Source organism: Ochotona curzoniae, unplaced genomic scaffold (genome assembly GCF_017591425.1).
Source record: "Ochotona curzoniae isolate NIBS_2020 unplaced genomic scaffold, NIBS_Ocur_1.0 contig_293, whole genome shotgun sequence".
In the NCBI taxonomy this organism is placed as follows: Eukaryota; Metazoa; Chordata; class Mammalia; order Lagomorpha; family Ochotonidae; genus Ochotona; species Ochotona curzoniae.
Window position 1 is genome coordinate 83,695 of NW_024465655.1, and position 18,327 is coordinate 102,021.

The 18,327-nt window shown below is 47.8% G+C and overlaps 1 protein-coding gene and 1 pseudogene across 1 annotated transcript in view; both read right to left on the reverse strand.

The window, feature by feature from the left end:
- Window positions 1-6,780: 6,780 nt before the first annotated feature.
- Window positions 6,781-18,327, reverse strand: part of PTCD2 (pentatricopeptide repeat domain 2) — a 41,892-nt gene continuing 30,345 nt past the window's right edge. The window contains exon 11 of the mRNA XM_040979046.1: window positions 6,781-6,791. The gene's annotated coding sequence lies outside the window, so the exon portion shown is untranslated. The remainder of the gene's footprint in view (window positions 6,792-18,327) is intronic.
- LOC121155617 lies at window positions 6,865-7,293 on the reverse strand (annotated as a pseudogene).

An 18,327-nucleotide genomic window follows, 5' to 3' on the forward strand; every position in this document is an offset into this window, starting at 1 on the left:
GGTAGGGGAAGGTGTGTGGGGCAGGGGAAAGAAGAGAATTATAGACACAGGAGTAATGAAATGCTATCACAGCATGAGGCATGTTCCAAGCTCTGAATATGTAAGACGAAGACAGTAGACTGCAAATGCCCTATTGATGAGATGCAAACCAACCTCACCCTTTTCGGGTTGAGACCAACGGTTAAGTGTCAGCTCAGGAGGCCCAGCCAGTGTGTTGCAGAACTAAAAGGTGTGTTTCCTCACTTCTGCTCCACAGTCTTTCTGTTCTGCAGGTTAGTCTCCTTTTCTAATTGAATTGAGAGGAGTCACTTGAGTGATCATCTATCACAAAGGGGGAACTGAGTGTCAGGGAGATGAAGGAAAATGTTTGGAGTCCCAGGGCTAGCAGGTGCCAGCCAGCTGTGGGACACAGGGTGCTGCATCCTTTCATTGTCAATGGCAGCCAGTTCCCTGTGGAAACCCCCTGAGGCAGTTGCCAGCAAAGCAGGTGAGGATGGTTCTGAAGCCTTCGATCACGCTGGCTCCTCTCAGAAGGTGATGTCATCAGAGGCTCCTACCCCAAGCACACTGAGGAACTGCTAGCCCATCCTCTAAGCCTACCTACCCATGATCCTGTGTCTTACTGAGAATAAGTTGTGCACCCAGCGCAATGACTCAATGGTTAAATCCTTACCTTGCAAATGCTGGGATCCCATATGGGCGCTGGTTCATGTCTGGCTGCTCTATTTCTGGTCCAGCTCCTTGTTTATGGCCTAGGAGAGCAGAATAAGATGGCCAAAAGGCTTGGGAGACCTGGAAGAAACCCCTGGCTCCTGCCTTCAGGTCAGCTGCAGCCTTCAGCCTTCAGCCATTTGGGGAATGAACCAGCAGATGGAAGATCTTTGTCTCTGCCTCTCCTTTCCTCCATGAATCTGATCTGCTTTTCAAAAAAATAATTTTTAAAAAAGTCCTAGCTCTCTATCTTGTCTTGGTCTGTCCCTGGGACCAGCATACTTGCTAAAGCTACCTGAAGGCTGCCAGCCTCCAGCGATCTCATTAATATACAAAAAGGCACTGATCACTATGGCAACTCCAAGGATTTCAGAGATGTATGCCAGGAAACAGGAATGAAGACCAAATGTGCAATTCACAATAGGATGGCTTCCTTACAGTTCCTACTTGTAGCCTTGGGCTCATTTGTTCTGCATTTCCTAGTTCCAGTTTTTGAAAGACGGAGTCTCTCTTAAAGGGGGGGGGGGGGAAGGTTATTTATTGGAAAATCACAGTTAGAGAGAGAGAAGATGAGAGAGAGCGGGAGACAGAGTGAGGAGTTACATCTGTTGATTCACTCACGTGGCTGTAATGGCCAGGGATGGGCCAGCTCAAAACCAGGAACCAGGAGCTTCTTCTGGTCTCTCACATGGGTACCAGGGGCCCAAACTCTTGAGCTATCTTCACTGCTTTTCCCAGGCCATTAGCGGGGATCTGAGTTGGAAACAGGGCAGCTAGGACACAAACTGGTGCCCACATAGGGCGCTGGCCCTGCAGGCAGTAGTTTTACCCACTATGCCCCCAAATAGCCTCTGATTGGCTCAAATCGTCTTTTGCACTAGATTCTAGGTTATTGTTACTTTTCAGCCCATGGGATTGGCTTCTCTTGAGTCAGATGCCTATCCCTGCCTCAAGCAGTCGTCAGGGAAAGATTCCTTCATGTAGCAAATTGCCCGACAAATGGTGGGGAAATCTCTTTTCCAGGGGCAGGGCTCACATGTGGCTCAGCAGCCAGAATACATTTTGAGACACCTACATCCCATCTTGGAGTGTCTGGCTTACAACCTGGCTGCATTTACTATCCCACTGCCTGCTAGGGCGCATCCTGGGAGCAGCAGATGTTATCTCAAGGATAAAATCCCTGTCATCTATATGGAAAATATGCATTGGGTTCTGAGCTCCTAGATTCAGCTTGGCTCAGCCGTGGCTATTGTGCGCATTTGAGGATTGAAGCAGTAGATGAAAGGTGTGTGTGTGTGTGTGTGTGTGAGTGTTTCTCTCTGCCTTTCTTCCAATTAAAGTGAAAAAAAAAAAAAAAGAAAATTAAGGAGTGATAGATGCTTTATTTAGATGTCTAATGGGGCCCAGCGTGGTAGCCTTGTGGCTCAAGTCCTCACATTGCAAGCACACAAAGGCACTGGTTCATATTCTGGCTGCTCCACTTGCTATTCAGCTCCCTGCTTGTGGCCTGGGAAAGCAGGCAGGGATGGCCCAAAACCCTGGTACCTTGCACCCGCATGAGAAACCTAGAAGAAGTCCCTGGCTCCCGGCTTTGGATCAGCTCAGCTCTGACTATTGCGGCCACTTGGGGAGTGAACCAGTGGATGGAAGAGCTTTCGCTCTGTCTCTCCTCTCTGTAAATATGACTTTCCAATAAAAGTAAATAAATCTTTTTTTAAAAAAAAATAATGTCTAATCAATCTGGTTTGTTTAATGAAGCTTTTGAAAACTTGGGCGGGAGGAAAGGATATGAAAACATGCTACTCAAGAACACTTTCAACTAACAGTGAGCCATGGTGATGCTGTAACTTCCAATCTGTGGACTGGTTGGCCCTTTGACCCTTTTCCAAGTATTTAAATTGATGTCCACTTCCTGAGGTTGAAGCTTCAGTGTGCCATGGGCAGAGGATGAGCACGTGCACCTGAGCTCTGAGCTGTCTCTTGAGCCAGACTCATGATAGCCATGTTTCTGAGCTGCCCATTCCTTAATGATAACTTTAGGGATTACAGGTCCTGCGACAGTATAGCTCACCCTTACATTCATCTTCGAAAGCTCTATCCTACAGGCCATTTAGTAGACGATAGTTCATTTAGCGGCTTGGAGGATGCCTGGGATTTGAACAGACATAAGATAGAGTTTGCCCTTTACTGAACATCTACCATGAATCTGATGTGCGAGTCCCAATTCACAGATGAGTCAGCAGAGCTTCATAGAATAGATGACATTCACCCAGAAAAACGCAGAGAGTAGAGCTAGAATCTAACCTCGATCTGTGTGATTCCAAATCCTACTCTTCGTATCCGACTGTGGATTTGGCAGCTGAGAAGGGAAGAGTGGGCATTATATTCCAGGAGAAGAAAGTGAAAGCTGTCACCAGTAAAAGGCAAAGGTTGGTAAATAGAAAGTAGAACGGGGCCCATTGACTGGAGTGGAAAATTCCTACTGAGGACAGAGGGAGATTAAATGTCAGAGGCAGCTAGAATCTGGCACAACACAAGGGCCAGAACAGGGTGAGACTGACGTGGAGGGCTGGAGGAGTCACTGGGAGCCAAGTGAGGTCTGACATCTCCGAGGGAGCTGTTGGGATGTGAAGGGTTAGTCTGGAGACAGGTGTCAAATGGAGGGGGCTAGGGCAAGGTCAGAGAAAGTGTGGGTGTGTACAATACAGAGGTCGGTTGTCATCTTAGGGAATTTTCTCAACTAACTTTGACCTCTCAAGCAAGGCCCCCCTTCCCAAATCCCCTCCCTCCTCATCTTTCGCATAACGGTGACAAACTTGGCATCACCGGTCCTCCCTGTACCATACTGCTTTTGATGGACACAGACGTGTTCACTTCTTGTAATAACTGCTAGGCGAAGCTTCCCAAGGTTGCGTTTTTGATTTTTAAAAACAGAACTACCCTGAAGGGTAGCGAGTACTGGGAGGCAGAGGCTGTGGTCTAAATTTCCCCCTGAAGGTCTTAACCACAGGTGAGATTTTTGTATACATATCAATCATCCCATTTCCATTCTCGTTCTCTGTTCCTGTCACTCCGAGTGTGAGAAGAGATGGACAATTGAGATAAAAGAGAAGTTTCTGGACTTTACCTTCTGTTTTTTTTTTTTTTTCGTGGTAGAATTACCATGAAATTCTAAGAGGAGCAGAGGATTTGATTGAGGTCCTTGTGGGTTGGATTTGTCTTGGGAGAAGTGAAAACAGTACTTTGAATTTTCTTCCCTGCATTTTGCAACTCCTAAGGGGATTAATACAATGGGTGGGCAGGCCAGACTCCTCCACAGCTGAAACATACCATCATGCCATTAGAGGTGAAGTGTCAAGTTCAGAAGTGAGTTAGCGTGGCAGCTTTATTGATGGAGCAATTCAAAAGGAAAGAGTATCTCCAAGATCCTGAGAAGGTCGGTAATTCTATCTCTGGAAACTCGGGGGATAAACAGAGTGACAAGCTGATCTGCCTTCTCCTTCTGACCCCTGCCAAATTTGCAGTTTCTCTTCCCTGACCTAATTGAATAAAGCAAACTTACACATTTCATAAAAACCAAAGGAAGAAGCCTGCTGTGCAAAAGGTTAAACCGGTGACCCCCATGACCCAAAGACATAGTAATAAAACCAAATGAAAAACCCCCGTTGGTTTCCCACAATGAGCTAGAAGGGAGCCCTGAATAGTTTTTCTCTCAAGAGTGAAGTTGGAGTGGCAACAACCTGCCTTGAAACGGAGCTCAGTTTTGAAAATTTCATTTTGTTTAACCGCATCCAGGTCACACCCCTTACCCAGAGCTAATCAACTCACTGTGTCCTATGGCGCTTCATACATGGGCCATTAGACTCGTTTCACTCATGGACGCATTAAAAGGGCACCTTTTTGGGGGACAGCGTGGATCAAGAGCAAGCTTTGGCTGTCAAGTTCTGCTGTTTGCTATTAAGCATGAATGAAGGCCAGACACTGGTTGATCTTAAAATGCTTGCCTTAAGATAACCTGGCGGTTGGGGTCACCACACGCATCCAACAGAGCAGAACTGGCCGAGGCAAGCTTTCTGCAGGATTCCGTTTAGTATCCAGTTCAGTTCAAGTCCAGTGAGGTCATGGTAGGAGTTCAGTTATTGATTGTGCTGCTGGAAATTTGGGGAACCACAGTAGAACTGAAGATTATTGGGTTTAAGGTCCTGGGGGAAAAAAACCCAGTGGAGAACTTGAACAAAGAAAGGAGACCAGGGTCTGGGTCATCCTCTAAAAGGAGGGAGCACCCCAAGCAGGTAGGAAATTCACAAACTAAGACACTCAACTTTCACAATCCAGGGTCACCTTTGAGTACAACCAAGATCTGCCCAGTGATTCTGTAAACTCCAGAATGTGGTCACTTCAAAGGTTGGACACTTCAAAGGTATTTGAAAGAATCTGGGGTCTTAACAGCACCGGAGCATATCAGTACCTTCCAGAGAACCAGAGACAGCAAGGAAGAAGGCAAACAATCATTGAGAAATGGAATACGCCAGAAGCAGGCAAGGACTCTGGGAGGTGGCAGGGATCACTGAGAGAAAGGTGGGGATCAGAGGGGGGTTTAGAGTTACAACAACGCAGCCTTGTGGCTCTCGGAGCTGTGTGCTTCCATGTCCGTCATCCAAGCTGGCCATGTCAGCAAAGCCTGTGTGGTCTGAAAAAGCAGGGATGCCTTCCTCTCAATACTGGATCAAACACTGGGCTACTTTTTAAATGTCCTCATTTTTGTGGACATCTCAACATAGTGTTGCGATGTGGTTTGGGAAGGCAAAGGCACGTTAGGGACTGGGGGGAGCAATTTGCCAGCTGCTGGGGACCGAACAAGAGGTGGAGAGATAGCTTGTGGGGTTAGAATTATCCTGCTGTGCAGAGAGACGCAACGTCCCTGCTGGCAGTTCAGCAGCACGGGAACCTCTGACTCAACGGTCAGTGATGAACTCTGAAAGTGTGCCCCATGGATCAAACAAGACCAGCAGGACTTCCTCACCTCCTTCAGACAGAGCGAGTTGCTACGTACATCTACCATAGTCACGCTGGAAGAATCGAGAAACCCCAAGAGAAGCAGGCTTCTTGCCCTACGGCCTCTGTGAGCCCAGATCAAACCAGAACGGTACAGGAGGTGTCTCTGTTGATACTCCAAAGCCATTTACGACAATGGTGAATTTATTCTGTATTGTCCTGCTATGAATTACCCCAAACTGGGCCCAGCATGATCCCATACGGTCACTGGTTCATGTCCCGGCTGCTCCACTTCTCTTTCAGCTCCTTGCTTGTGACCTGGAGAAGCAGTAGAGGGTGACTCAAAGCCTTGGGACCCTGCACCCATGTGGGAGATCCAGAAGAAGCTCCTGGCTCCTGGCTTCGGATCAGCTCAACTCTGGCTGCTGAATCAGCAGATGGAAGATCTTTATCTTCTCCTTCTCTCTGTAAATCTAACCTGCCTTTCAAATAAAATAATAAATCTAAAAACAAATTAAGAAAAAAACAAGTTACCCCTAAATTTAGCAGCTCGAAACAACAATAAATACTTGTTTCTTACCATTTCTGCAGCTTGGAACTTGAGGAGTACCGTACCTGCCTCGGGGGTCTCATGACGTGGCAGGTATCTGAAAGCCTGCAGGGTCGGAGCACGTGTCCCCCAACGGAGAGTACTCACACATGGGCAGGGACTGGATGCTAGCTGTCAGCAAGCAGCATAGTTCCTTGCCATATGGACTTCTGCACTGGGCTGCTTGAAGGTCCCCATAAGAAGATCCTGGGGCCGAGGCATTCAGGAGATTCTAGTGACCTGCTCTCAGAAGTCACACTCCTGATCTTTCTTTGACATCCTCAAATTCACACAGGATCAGCCCCTTGCAATGTAGAGGGAACCCACCAGGGCCCAGAGGCACTGGACTGCCTCAGATGCCGACTGCCCCAGAGCTCTCATCTGTTGCGAGCTTATGGAGGGATGCCACCCTGCAACTACTTTTCATATAATAGTCTTGCAAGATTGGTATATTATTATTATTATCCCCACCTTTATATGGTGAGGGAACCAAGTTCTGAAAAGGAGAAATGATTCTCCAAGGTTGTCCTGTGTCCACCTTGTTCTTTTTCTTATCTTTTCTTTTTTTCTTTTTTTTGGAACTCTTACAACTTTATTTAGTTCTCATCCACATTGACAGTCTGTAGATTTTTGGCAGTGGTGACAGGCACGTAGGTAACCAGAGTACAGAGCTTGTTCAGCGAATCTTCATCCTTGTTACGTTTTCTGGACAGTCTCACACGGATGCGATACGGGACGTTGCTTATTCCTTTGGCCCACACAGCTTTGTTGAGCCACGTATCAATGCGCACATCTGGAGTACCCATTTATTTCATGGCAAACTTCTGCATCTCCTTCAGCGCCCGAGGAGCTCGCTTCTTGAAGCCCACTCCATGGATGCGCTTGTGGATGTTGATGGTGTACCCCCACGTCACCACCTTGTTGATGGCGGAACGGCCCTTGTCGCCGCCTTTCTTTGCCGGAGCCATCTCGTAGGGCCCAAGCCGGAAAGGAAGACTGCGCGGGATTGTGGCACAGAGAAGCCAGCTTGTTCTTGATTTGTTCTTCCAGGGGTAGGTTTGGGCTATGTTTGTAATCATCATACAGGCATGGACTGCCTACTGTGAGACAGACATCGTTTAGGCTCTGAGAATGCAAGAAAACCAGGCCTGAATGCACGTGAAGGGGTTCCACGCACAGACAGCCCCATCTGCAAAGCATAGTGTGGCTCCACCAAGGAACTGGCCTGTACTTTATGGGTAAGAGTCAGAAAAGCTTTCCAGTAGGAGCGATGCTTGAAATAAGCCCACAGGGGTTCAATGGGCATGCACCCTATCTCAGGCTGAGCATGGGGTGGAGAAGCCGGACTGATTCCTATAGTGTATGTAGATGTCTTACACGTTCACATCCTAGCGTTTGGTCTGTTTTTAGTGAAGCCAGATGGCATTTGGTCAGCTGATTAAAGCTAGGAGGTCTGGAATCAACACCATAGACTTACACCTTGCTTTCCCCTGCAAAGTCTGACAAATCCTTAACTTGCATACACTTTGATTCAATGGGACAAAAACAACCTGGTGGAGGAGAGGTGGGGAAAGTGGCCGTGGGCAGCACATACATCCAAAGGTGGAAAGTGCCACTGCAAAGGTCAAAGGTCTGTTTTCTGCATGGTCTGAGGCCATGAACCAGCTCCCCAGCACACGTTCTATGTTGTCCAAAATCTACATGTGCCATACCAACAGAGAGGGGCTATCATTTTCATCTGCTTCGCACAGTGCAAATTTATCCTTGGGAAATAAAAAAAGCTACATTTCCTGAGAACACCTGGTGTGCCAGGCAAACTCTGAAACCATTGAGAGGCACTTGGGTTGTCCAACCGCAATGGGGCGTCAAAAGTAGAATGGCGGCAATCGGGGCATGGCTTACACTTTGTGCAACTGTTTAAGGGCAACTGTCGGGCTTGTAGATTCCAACTTCTCTCATGCATTTTATCCTGTGGGAAGTGAAGCACCTTCATCTGTAATGTGACAACACTGTCATTTATAACTGTGGCAAAAGCAAATGAACAATATTTTTCTTGCGAACAGCATGTTCATGTGTATATAAACCACAAGCTGCAGTTCATCAAGAAAGGGCAGAAATGCCAAATACCCTTTCGCTCAGCTGGATGTGTGTGTGGTCCAATTACAGACAGAGGTCACCCAACCTTCCCCTATAGACTTGGAGCTCCCCTGCATCATCATCAACATAGATGAGTGACTGAATATCTAGGGAGAGGAAAATTTCCCTGGTACTACTAACAATCGCCTATGCACCTGCCTCCGGTGACATAAACCAAACACGGATCTTCAGGATCAAGCCACTTGCATCTCATCAGGTTCTTTTTCTTCTCCTGCCTGGGGCCTAGCAAGCTAACCCTACTGGGCTCCCATTGGTTACTTCCAGGAGCCATTCTCCCCCATTCAACAGCATCCAGCACAATGTGGGGGCCTCAGGTATACGTCCAAGTGCTCTGACAACCTGTTCCAACATCCACTGAGTTCCCAAAGCTTCTTGCCAAGGTGGCCTAGACCTTTCAGCACTGAGCGATGAGCACCTTGTCTGTGGAAAGTGAAAGGGGAATTGGAGCGAGGAAGCCGGCACTCTCTGCACATCACCAGAATATTAGTTTTCTTCACTCTCCTTGAATGCTCCAACAATCCCAACAAAGCCTTGCCCTGGAGTATCTTTAAGGGGTGATTTTTAATATATTTAAGGTATGATTTTTAATACTTTATAGAGGCTAGAAGTAAGGCATTCTTAAGGAACTACTTTTTTAGCACAGGAAAATCAGCTTTTTGATGGTATCTGGGGAGTTTTCATAGATTCTTATAACTTCCATCACAGCGAGGGTATGTAACAGTCTCATCACACTCCAAAAGCTCACATTGCCCCCTGTAACCACCCTCTCCCCTTCCCAAACCCTGATGACTTTATCCGTCCTCTCTATGGTGTTGGCTTCTCTAGCAAGACAGGCCAATGGAATCAGGCTTGAGACCGTCTTTTTTTTCCTAGGTGACATGCATCTGGGATTCTTCCACACCATTTTGTTGGTCTGTGATATCTCCAGATTATTGCTGAACAAGAATCTGTTGGCCCAGGGCTTATCTAACTTAGTGTTCCTCCCTACAGCACAAACCAAAGCAGCCTTGGGAAAATGGTACCAGGATAACTAATAGCGGAAGTTGAAGAGGTTTGCTCTTCAAATTCTGTGGTTGTTTGTTGCAATTATGTTGGTTGATCACCTAGAAATGAAGAGGAACAGGTGGTTTTTATTCAGGAACCAGAGAAGCATGGAGAAAGCAGAGACTCAAGCCCCCTTCATCCACCAGCCTTTGCAAATTATTTGGTTCACATTCAAGTTGCTGTGTGTGTGTGTGTGTGTTGCTGACACCTTTAGGTGTGGCACTTCTCAATTTGTACACTGAGCACCAACTTGTTCCAGGCATTGGATTCTGTCCGTTCTAAAGGTGCTCCAAAGGGAACATTTGACAAAGTCTGAGGAAATCTCAGAGGACTACTAAACACCCCCCCCTACAGTTACTGTCAAGACTGATCTATAACCAAAATGTCCATGCCATATTTGAGACGACTAAATATTGTACATTCAAAAATGCATGTGGTGGGGAGAACATTGTGGCACAATAACTTGAGCTACCACTTGGGATCCCACACTCGAGTGCCTAGTCCAAGTCCTAGCTACGACACACTTCTACTTCGGATTCAGCTTCCTGCTGATGTGTCCAGGGAGGCAGTGGATGATGGTTCAAGTATTTGGGTCCCTGCAACACATATGGGGGAAGGATGGTTTTCTAGGCTCTGGCATAGTTGTGACTATTGTGGGCATTTGATGAGCGAACCAGCAGATAGAAACTCTCTCCACCCCCTCTCAAATAAATACATTTTTTTTTAAAGATTTATTTTTATTATTTTTGTTTTATTGTAAAGGCGGATATACATACAGGAGAGACAGAGAGGAAGATCTTCCGTCCGATGATTCACTCCCCAAGTGAGCGCAACGGCCGATGCTATGCCGATCCGAAGCCAGGAGCCTCTTCCGGGTCTCCCACGCGGGTGCAGGGTCCCAAAGCTTTGGGCCGTCCTCGACTGCCTTCCCGGGCCACAGGCAGGGAGCTGGAAGGGAAGCGGGGCTGCCGGGATTAGAACCGGCGCCCATATGGGATCCCGGGCGTGCAAAGCGAGGACTTAACCACTTGCGCCACCGCGCCAGGCCCCTCAAATAAATACATTTTTAAAAATATATATATTTATTCTGAATTTAAAGGAAGACATTAGCCGGGGCTAGGCTTGACAGAAGCCAGTAGCCAAAAACTCCACCTTAGTTTCCCAGCGACAGGTGGCAGAGACTCAACTGCCTGAGTCATCACCAACTACCTCCCAGGGTGTGTAGTAGCAGACAGCTGGAATTGGGAGTAGAGCTGGGACTCACACCCAGCTGCTTTGATATGAAATAAAGGTGCTGCTAGTACGGTCTTACTGTGCCAAAAGTTCATCCACCTTCCGAGTTTTATTTTATTATTTACAGAGAATCAGGTGAAGTTTCGCTGAAATGAATTCTACAATATTAAAAAAAAGAGAGAGAACTACCAAATGTCTGCTACAGTCATAGAATGAGAATTTACAGTACTACCTCTCTGATTTAGCACAGGGCCCATCTCTTTTTGCCTCAGGTTATACTTTGCTGGCTCCCTGATGATTTTAAGGGGTCTTCAGTGTTCGTGGCCCCCACCTCTCATTAGCAGGCAGGCTGACAAATCTCACTGTCAACCTTGAACTGAGGCAAGGTTGATGGGGCCTGCACTGGGTTTCTGACACATGCTATTCAGAAGATGATGCTCCAGCTGGGAAAGCTGTGAATGGCGGGGTCATCTTTGTGTGGTCTGCCAGATCTATTCAACACTGGTTGAGTGGGCTATATTTTCACCCATTTAGAGTTTGCTGTTATAAATACCATGGCTTACAAACACATCCCATGTGAGTACCCAAAAGTTTCTGACTTCTGGCGCTTTCGGCTAGTGCACCTGCTGTGGAACGTACTGTCAGAGGGTTTCTTGGTCAGGAACCCATTGGCCCAAACTTTTTTGGGGGAGTCTCAGCAGGGCTTTCTCCATGCAGATCTGAGTCGGACTTGCACCAGGTTTATTTGGCCAGCTCTCGCTGTCCTGAAGACACAGAGCTGCTGGCTTTGATAGCCTCACTGTGGCTGACTTGGCCGTCTCTGCTCCTGTCTCTTGGTGGTTCCCTTTGAGTCAGGCGCTCTCTGGACATTTTGTTTTAACAGACTGAGTTCCCACACCTTCAGCTTCAACTTGCAGATTGGTATCTCAGCACAAGCAGGTGATCAAATGTAGTGAGGAGCTTCCATAGCCGTTCTCACAGAGCTTCTCTAATGCATGCGGAAGTTTGCCGGCCTGCACCATTCCTGCAAATTTTAAATGGCAACCTGAGGAGTAAGAGGCAGAGGGATGGAGACAGTGATGATTCGAAGCTAAGGAAATGGTTCCACCCTTCTTTATGCAAGCCTCATAAGCCAAACAACCTCAGGGAACCACGGCTGTCTGCACATGCAGCCAGTCAACACACATTCCACTGTCCGTGTGACTGTCCTTACATTGTTTTCACCAAGACAGCTCAAGTTTAAGGTCACCATCTATGGCTGTCTTGTACAGTGGTCTTTCATTGCAGTTCCCATAGCACCTAGCACTTATCCTGATCTTTACAGGGCCTCGAATCTGTTGGTGTCTTCTCGTGGTGGTGTTATCTGCATAAGAGACCAATCCCTGGCACAAACTAGTACTCAACCAACATCCAGTGACTTGAGTACAGCTCTTTCTACATACATTTCGAACAGATACTTTATCTGGTCGTTTGGTCAATATCTCTTAAGGATCTATTCAGTGCTAGGGAATGTTCAGAATGCTGGAAACTTGGGAGTGAATGAGAGAATCCAGTGCAGGGACTGGCAAGCTTTTTGTGAAAAAAACGTGTTCATCTTTGTTGGAACACACAGTCTCCATTATAAGAACTCTGCTCTGTCCCCATTGTAGTGGTATAGAAGCAGCCAAAGATCATAAAAAATGAAGGAGAGGAGATGTATCCCAATAAAACTTAATTGATCTGGCCCTTTCTCTACAGCTCATCAGTTGAAGAGAAGGGAAAGAACAGAAAAATACATTAAAGATTCGAGTTGTGTTATTCTTTTAAAGCCAGGATAAGAAAAAGGAGAGGAGAGGAAGTAAGAGGCCTTGGGGAGAAGGCCTATGTGACATTCCTCTGGTGTGAGAATGAAGAGGGATGGAGCCAGAGGAAACAGCAGGTGCAATGGGCCACAGCACAGTGTGGATGTGCTCGGGTCTTCTAGGGATAGACACGCCAGCAGCATGGGCAAGGCCCTGTGCGCCAGGTCATCTTTCCTTGTCAGCTGTGGAGTTGGGTCTCAGGTGATGGAAGCCCCCGGAGCCCTTGAACAAGGAAGTGATGAGCTCTGTGCTTCCCCCATCAAGCAGAGGGGGTCGACGTGACTTCTCACCATGCCCACTCATCTTCACTGCAGTGTGGGCCACCAAGTGCCCTCGATGGACAGTGTTGTACATCATGGGCTTCAGGATTGCTGGGGTTCCTTGAACTCAATCTATTCAGTATGCAAATTGTTACCATTTCAGATGGCTTCTGGAGCTCAACCTGTGGGGACCAGGACAAAGGGCCGGACATCTGTTCTGAAGGGTACCTTATTCCTTTACCCTGGGGAGCAGGATCGGCTGAGTCCTGAGTCCATTTGCCACTGGACACAGGCTCCCCATTTTTCACTTTTGGGGTGAAGCAAAGCTGTAATAGACAGGGAAACAGGGATGTGAGTAACAAAGGTACTCCTCCAAGTTATGGAAACTCATAGAAGGGGAACCTTGTGGTGCTAAGATGGCTTTCATTTCCTAGTCTTGATTCAACTACAGGTTGCCAGTAAAGCACTGTCATACATTTGTATGCAGGTTAAGTTTCTCAAAATTAGAGCTGTGACCGTCAAGAAGAGTGGGGAATGTGAAACCAAGGCTAGTGCTTGGCTGTTGGAGTGCACCAGCTGTTGCTGGCGTCAGTGGCTACTTTTCTTTAGCAACTCAAAGCGGTTCTATTAGAATTAGCTGGAACAAATCCACTTGTGGGATCACTGCCTCTTAGTTGTGTTTTCCTTTCTTTCCTGGCAATTTTGGATGAGATATATTATAGCTGGGGGGGTGGGGCGGGGATGAAAGGGATTTTTCACGATCATCACTAAATATCAGTGATAGGGGTAACTCTAGACAAGCTCATTGTGGGCCAACATCACCCACTTTTCCCATGAGTTTTTTGGACACATGGATGGAGCATGTTTTCCCCATTGTGAGCTAAGAAATGCTACCAATGGATTCATTAGGAGCCTTGCAATTCCTTCTTCCTCCTTTTCTAGTCTCCCACCCACCCAATATCCTACTCCTTACCGAGAAGTTTGATTGAGTCTCTTCTATGTAATAGTCATTTCTAAGAATGAGTGAGTGAGATCCACTTAAAAAATGACTATCATTCACGAACAAATGTGATTTGGGGTTGCCTTATGTCAAAACACAAAAGACAAGAGAGGCTCTGACCCACCGTGCACAAAGAAGCATCTTGTAGGCTGTAAGTAGAGGATGGGAGCTGGAGTCCCACGAGTGGACTTTGAAGACAGATCTGCAGCTTGGCACTCTGAGCAGGTTTCTGTGTGTCTGGAAAGGCTCTGCTAGTGAACACGTGTTTGTCGTCTTCCTCTGTCCTCTCTGTTTTCCAGGCAGAACAAGTATGTTCAAACATTGCTCGTTAAACTGGGAAAGTTGTAGAGTGGCTTGGGTCGCAAGAAGCTTGGAGTTGCAGCTGACTCCAGGGCTTCTCAAGGAGCTATAGAGAAGCTCGCCACAGCCCTCACCTCTGACTTTCCAGTGAGATTCTGGGTTGGAGGTGGAGGTTGGCCTACGCTAAGGCCAGCCTGCAGGATGCCAGAACAGTCTTTCCGACATTCATGCAAATGATACTGGTCTTCTAATTCTACTTTGCGTGGACTTTTGGAAGCACCCCCCTTGCGTTAGGAGGCAAATGGGCAGCTCTTGGTCTTGCTGCTTTTCTGCAAGACGGAGCCAGGGCCAACTGGTGAGGGAAAGTGATTCATAAGCGCCTTGCTTGCTTCTTTCAACTTGGCCTGTTCCGATCTCCCTTGCCATAAAAGTTTCTTGCTTGGGAAAAATAACAGGACTCAAAGTAAACTTCTAGTTTCTCCCAAGTTCCAGTAAAACCGTCTCCCATTCTGAGTCAGTGAGTGAAACAGCGAGAACACCGGAAGCCCAATTCCGTCATGAAAAAGCCCAAAAAGGGGACCTAAAACACTTTTTTGGGTAAAGGGAGAAGCATGAACGAAATGATGGGGCAGACACCAAATAGAAGAACAGAGAAAGGAAAAAGAGGAAGTAGAATTCAAGGAAGAAAAACAAAATCTTGATTATTCCATTTCGCATTGAGTTCAGCGTGATGCCAAGGCGGTTGTGCACACAGTCCATTCGGGCCCAGCTTGCTGGCCCGTGTGTAACAGTGGCTCTCTGCCCATTGGCTGTTGCGGAAGGGTCCCCGAGTCCACTCGCAGCACCTCCGTGGTCCCCATAAGGCAATTACTGGGTCCTCATGACCAGGTCGTTTGGAGCAAGGGCATATCTGTCCTTCTCTCCTCTATTGGTGCCGGTCTCTTTCCCTGAAGCCCAGTTGCGTTGCAATTAGTATGGGGCAGGGGCAGCTGTGTGATCATGGCACCCTGAACTTGGACCTATTTTTATGAACGAGTGTCAAGAAATACACCCAAATAGAGCCATTTCCCTCCGTTAGCTAAAGAAAGTACCAGGCGTGAGCCCACGCATGTTGACTGCAGGCGATGACCATCTGACTGCTAGGGGAACCATCAAGCTGAGAACCCAGAGGCGGGTAGGTGGCTAGCCTAGCGGCTGAACCGCTGTTTAGCACACCTGCAGCCCACATCGCAGCGCCAGGCTTCTGTTCCTGGTTCCAGTTTGTGCCTCTAGCATCCTAACGGAGGCCGCCCCAGTCAGGCAGCCATGACGGCTCTAGTCCTTGCGTTCCTGCCACCCCCACGGAGCATCTGGATTGTCCCCCTGACATTGGCTTGGGCCAGCCCCTGCTCTTGTGGGCATCTGAACAGTGAGCTGGGGCGTGAGTGGGCTCTCTTTTTCTGACTCTCAAAGTGAATAAATGAATACATATTTCAAAATTAAGAACTTAATTCTATTTTCCTCACCTATCAATGTGATTTTAGTGCATGAAGGTAATTAATTATTTGTAGTGTGTGTGTTTTTTTTTTAATCTCCTTGATGTAAGAGAGAAGTGTACCCTCGTGAGATACCTGATCATCTTTCTTCTTTCATAAGGGACCCAGCTGAATGCTACTCATGGGATGGCTTGTGTGTTTCATGTGCCTTTGTGTGTGCGCGCTCATTTCCACTGACAGCAGAGGGCCAGCCTTGTTGTTTTCTGTCTGTAAAAGCATCCTTTCGACCCTGGCTAATTCGTGCCTACCTCTGTCCAGGCCGCTCTGAGTTCCAGGGAGCCTATGCAAAAAAAAAAAAAAAAAAAAAAAAAAAACCAAAACATTTTTTAGAAAGAGTGACTCCGCGCGCCCTCTGCTGTCTGTTCTAGGTTCTTCTACTGTCAGCCAGGAATTACCGACAACACGTGCTCATGAGCAACACCCTTAATGTTCCCCAAACACACGCACAGAGTCGCCCTTCGCACAGCGATGCAGACGTCGGGGTGCAAACCAGAGCTGGGCATCAGATTGTCTCCATTTACATTCCGCGCCCTCCCCGTCCTGGTTTCACGGCCATGGACGAAGGACCAACTCTCGCTTGAGTCTTTCCATCTGAGGGAACGGAGAAGAGTCCTGTGTGGGACCTGCCTGAGGATTAAGTGGGATAAGGCTCCGCCCAGCGCGCCAGTGAGCCTTTCAGTGGGTTAGGTGTTTGCGTTTGTGATTTTTTCGATTTGATGGACCTTAGCATAAGAGTTGAGCTGAATTCCCTCTCGCCTGAAACAGCGCGTTTGCTCCACCTGCAGGGAGCTGTTGGGGCTCGCTGCTGACAGGACAACGGAGGGCGCGCCAGCCACCCCGGCAGGTCTCTGCAAGCTGAGGTCCTGCGGGCTGTTGTGTCCAGGCCCCTGCTCTAAGAGCCGGACCCTTGAGCCTTCCGCCCCTCCCGCATATCCACGGGTCCCGCAGCGCTTCAGCCCCACGCGAGTGACTACCAAGCCAGCGTGCCCTTCCTTCCTTTCCTCTCCTCATCTGCGGTGGCAGAGCTGCCTGCGGGACCCCTGGAGGCCAGGGCTCTTGGAAGAAGGTCCTCTGGACGGAACCTGCAGGTGAGCAGAGCGGGCAGGATGAGCAGCCCAGCCGGCCTCGCCTGCTGAGTGTCACCTGCAAGCCTCGAGCCCATCACCTTCTCTTCTCCCTTTACCCTTCTCAAATCGTCTCTTTCTCAGCGCAGTCATGCGAGACTGGCCCCTCTTGGATTCACGACGACCGGATAAAAGGGCTCTGGGCCGGAGGGACGCGGGGCTCCTGCAAGGGCCAAACCCTTTTGCTTCTCCACATCTGGACTCCGCACATGTACCACTGGGAGCACAAGAGCCATCCAATGATGAAAAGTCAGGAAGTTCCTAAGGCGTACTGCATTAACTAAAATCCGCCATCCAGTGATTCGCTCTCGAAACTGCTGTCTCAGGCCACAGGCAGGGAACTGGAAGAGAAGTGGAACAGCCGGGATACGAACCGGAGCTTATATAAATAAATATACATAACTAACTAAATAAATAAGATTTCCCCCAAATCAACTTATCGTTTAATTCCATTTTCCATACATTTTTCAAAGTACCATCAAATGTGTATACCCCTTCCCTCCTCGGACACTCACACACGTGCTTACGCCCTCATGATCAGAAGTACCCTCATGGACCTGGCACTTCCCCAGCTGCCATCAGGTGGGCACTGGCTCACTCACCCCTTTAACATCTGCCCTCTTGAAAGATACCAGCTTCATGAGAACAGGGTGCATTGGGAATCCCCCAGTTTTGACACCATTCATTTTTGTTCAGGATTCTTTCTCTGAGCCAGTGCCACTCAGCCCCTGATTGATTTCTCTGCACAACACACGTGAACCACTTCTTTTTAAAATGTCATTCCATTTGTACATTTCTGAAGTCATTTCCACTGGGATCCGTCTGACAAGGATTTGTTTCATAGTACAGCTTTCATATTTAAAAAAATTTTTTTTTATTGATCATGATTTTTGCCACTGGGAATTTTTAACAGCTTTTTTTAATCTACTGAGTTTAATTTCCTCAAGTCAAATATGTAGATGGAAGTGTCACAAAACAAATGTGAGCCGTGGGTTATTTTAGACACGCCTGGCGCAGTTTTGCTGTATGTTGCCTTCGTTTGCATGAGTTTCTGTACTCCTATAGGGAAGTCGTAAATGGACTTGCTTTCATTGTCCTGTATCACAATGAAACGAGCCTCCTGATTCAGAGGACTCAGCGGAGGCCTTAGGGTTGGTGTGACACAGCAGCAGGCTGGAAGTGCCCATGGGTAGTAGCAGGGAGCAGGTGTTACAGTGGATGCCAGCGTGATCCTGGAATCTGTTGGTGCCAACACCACCACCCCAGCACTTCTTACTCAGGACACAGGGACAAGGCAACCTTATTCCTCCTCCCGAGACCAGAGAGGTCCCAGAGAACAAACCTGAAGCTCACACCTCGCAGCCCCATGTAGAGCCACAGCCTCCTCAAGTCTAAGCTGTGCTCGCTTTCTTACTTTTCAATAAATCCTGTATTCACATGTGCACCTGTGCCTCTGCTTGGAATTCTGCTCCATGGGGCAGGAACTTGGAATAGAACTGTTGGGATGCAGGTCCCCGTAACACTACCACTCGTGTGCA